At 34.7% G+C, this 3,734-nt stretch overlaps 1 non-coding gene across 1 annotated transcript; it reads left to right on the top strand.

The window, feature by feature from the left end:
- Positions 1-1,398: 1,398 nt before the first annotated feature.
- Trnat-ugu (transfer RNA threonine (anticodon UGU)) lies at positions 1,399-1,470 on the top strand. The gene has a single exon. It is a non-coding gene; the product is annotated as a tRNA-Thr (tRNA).
- Positions 1,471-3,734: the final 2,264 nt, after the last annotated feature.

The following is a 3,734-nucleotide window of genomic DNA, read 5'->3' as shown; positions in this document are numbered from 1 at the left end:
GTACATTCTCTCCCTATTATTTCTCTTTCTGAAAGAGGGAGAGAATTTACTCTCCGAAAGCTTAAATAAAAACTTTCAATTTTTCCCAAATTTTAGTGGGCTTCCTACAACAATATATATATATATATATATATATATATATATATATATATATATATATATATATATATATGTATATATATATACATATATATATATATATATACATATATATATATATATATATATATTGTTGTAGGAAGCCCACATACTATGGGGGTGGAGGTGCAAGGAAGAAGAAAAAAGAGGGAGACCAAGAAAGAGATGGAAGGAATGTGTGAGCAGGAGACTTAAATGAGAAGGGAATTGATGAGGCAGAAGCACAAGATAGAAATAGATGGAAACGGCTCATCCGAAACGGCGACCCCATATAAAAAATGAGAACAAGCTGGGAAGAAGAAGATATATATATATACATATATATATATATATATATATATATATATATATATATATATATATATATATATATATATATATATGCAGAAGCCAGGTACTATGTCGTACCTCTAAGTAAATGGGGATACAATCCACAATGAAGTAAAATCCTCTTGTAGTTTAAAATATATATTCTTGTACAGGATTAAAGCTTTAATCCTGTACAAGAAAATATATATTTTAAACTACACGAGGATTTTACTTCATTGTGGATTGTATCCCCATATATATATATATATATATATATATATATATATATATATATATATATATATATATATGAGAGAGAGAGAGAGAGAAAGTTTAGCAGTTTAGTAATGAAGAATTACGGGCTGCTCCACCTTATCTACACACGCACATTATAGAACATAATCAAAGATCTTACTGAAATACAATCTGAAACAACAGCCTAATGTTGTCATAAATTGTTTACTTTTATAACGTCTGAAATTTTCGACAAAATAATTTCTTAAGTATTATTTTATTTGTAAGCTCTTTGCTTATGGATACACCCCTAATTATAATTTTACTTTTTCTTTTCAAGTTCGCATAATTTATCGTTTATCTTGTCATGTTCAGAGTCATACCAAAGTCAGGTTATTGATGTCTTTTGCTGTGAATGTTTAGATAACTTCTTTTAGAATGTAAGATTTGTCATGGGCAATACTTTAAACATAGTTTTACTTACAGACGATACTCTACAACATTCTACGTACTACAACAGAACGAGCGTATCTTACCTAGTGTAATCTTTTAAGAAAGTAAAGCATATATGTGAAAGGTTAATTAATGTGAAAAAATAAGGGAAAATTGAAAATAAATTCCACAACCTGGTACAAGACACTAGACCTACTATTTGGATTCCAAGGTAACTGTCGGAAGAGCGTATCTTTCCTACCTGTATACATCGATGTCTCTGTAGCCTCCTTAGCTCAGGGGCAGAGCACTGGTCTTGTAAACCAGGGGTCGAGAGTTCGATTCTCTCGGGGGGCAGAGATAATAATGTTATATACGCCTTTCGACAAATATCAACTGAAATGTAAAAGAATATGTGTTATTTATGTTAGCGCCTGCCTTTGCACATCGACAATGGAGGAAGGCAAAAACATAAACATTCATCGAGTACCATAAAGTTACATGTCATGCTCATGAATGTTCATTTATACAGTGCACACGATATTTGTTTGTTGTTCTCAACAACATCTCTTCTGTCTGTGAATCTATTTTTTTTCTGTGCGCAAGTATTAAATTAAACGTTTGTGTGTATAAAAATTGTCTTTGTCTTTGTGTGTATGTGTATCGGTTTTCATTTCAGTTATTCTGCATTACAGAGGGAACCCGTATATTTGGTGTATTACCCTGAAATAAAAAGTAATTTTCAAACTTTGCAGATGACGTAATTATGTGGACAATACTAAAAAATAGGGAGTAAATTTCATTTGGTGTTGATTTCCCCATTGGATATTTTTATGCGTATTAATTTCTGCTTAATTTTTTTGTCTAGGTTTTGATTTATTTTGTTTTTGTGCCTTTGTTCTTTACATTGTTTTGTGTTCTTGTTCTCTGATTTGTTTTCTTGTGTTATTATTAATGTGATGAGTATTATTATTTAATAATGTTTAATTTTGTGAATAAAACTTCTCAAAAAGTTACATCCTGTTATATTAGTTCAGATCTTTGTATATATTGATGTACCATTTCAACTGTTACTGAAGTAACACTTGAAAGTAAAGAGAACACCACTGAAATAAAGTGTTGAATTCAACTGGGTTCCTCGAAGTCTACAAGAACCTGGAGTCTCAGAGAATCGGAAACTGCATCTCTGGTGGCACTTGAGAGAAGGTTTTGAGTCTCTTGACTGAGAGAAAGAAAATGCAACGTTTAAGATGACTCAGGTCTTGGGAATTTTGAGCTCCTAGAAAGCGTAAGGTAGTGGTTGTGCAAGTTGATTCTTTCTTTTGGGTGTCAGGGGAAGTGCTGCCTTGACCACTTTGAACTGAACCCTGGCTACAGAAGAAAGTAGAATTCCTTTTCTTAAAGTAATCTGCTTAGAGAATGGTCCCGAGTGCTATATTAAGTAAAAAATAAAAAAAAGTAAAAATCTCCCTTGCCTGTGACTGCATCAGCATGTAGCAATATTTACAATTAATGTTGCAGGCAGATAGAGAAACCAGGCATTTCACGAACTGCCTGAAAGTTCAGGCAGATAACGAAATGCACTTAGGGACATTTGATCCCAAGGAGCTATAGTACTAAACAAGGCGAAATATATTGGACTCCCGAGGGGCTAGTACTAAACACGACGAAATATATAGGACGCCCCCCACCCTGCTAAACAGTGTAGGCGAGTCACTGTTTCAGCCTGGTTAGTACTAGCCCTTATGGGGATCAAATATCTCTAAATGCATTTCGTTACCTGCCGAAGTTTCAGGCAAATCGCGAGATGCCTGGTTTCGCTATCTGCCTGTATCACATTTAGTATATATAACACACACATTTATGTGTATATTATATATATATATATATATATATATACATATATATATATATATATATATATATATATATATATATATATATATATATATATACTTACTATAAATGAAGGCTGAAGAAAACATAAACTGAAAACGATAATGCTCAAACGCACCGTATTCTTTCCTTGCACGTAGATACAGTTGGGCGACACTCCTTGATAGTGATAAATTCTGTGTACATATTAAATGGCGTCAGAATTAGGCGATTAACCCCCTGCCGCCATCCTACCTGCAATAAGTATAAACATCACATGTAATCCTGATAACAAGCTTTCATTCCACCTGACGAGTAGTGTAAATAGGCCGTTCCCACCGTGGCAGCCTTCCTACGAGGTCCTATTAGTGGCTAGCCAGAGGTGCGAATTAATTTCTGTCCGATGATTAAATACAAGTTCATTCGCCCACTCGGCAATTAGGTGCGGGCGATAATGTCCCAGTGATGAAGGCGCTGAGAAATTCATTACGTCCGATTCATGTGTTACAATACGGTACGTTGTCTGGGAGGTTGTTCAGTTTGTACCTCTCTCTCTCTCTCTCTCTCTCTCTCTCTCGTTTCTCTTTCTCTCCTCTCTCTCTCTCTCTCTCTCTCTCCCCTCAAAGGGCCACCTCGTGAAAGAGGATGACAATTTGTCATGTAGACGGTTATATCGCCGTCGTCGAGCCAGGATAAGCAAGTGTCACACGGTGATACCGGTTTCATTCTGCCTCGCAGTGAGATGA

Source organism: Macrobrachium nipponense, chromosome 2 (assembly GCF_015104395.2).
Source record: "Macrobrachium nipponense isolate FS-2020 chromosome 2, ASM1510439v2, whole genome shotgun sequence".
Lineage (NCBI taxonomy): Eukaryota > Metazoa > Arthropoda > Malacostraca > Decapoda > Palaemonidae > Macrobrachium > Macrobrachium nipponense.
This window is presented reverse-complemented; position numbering and strand designations above follow the sequence as displayed.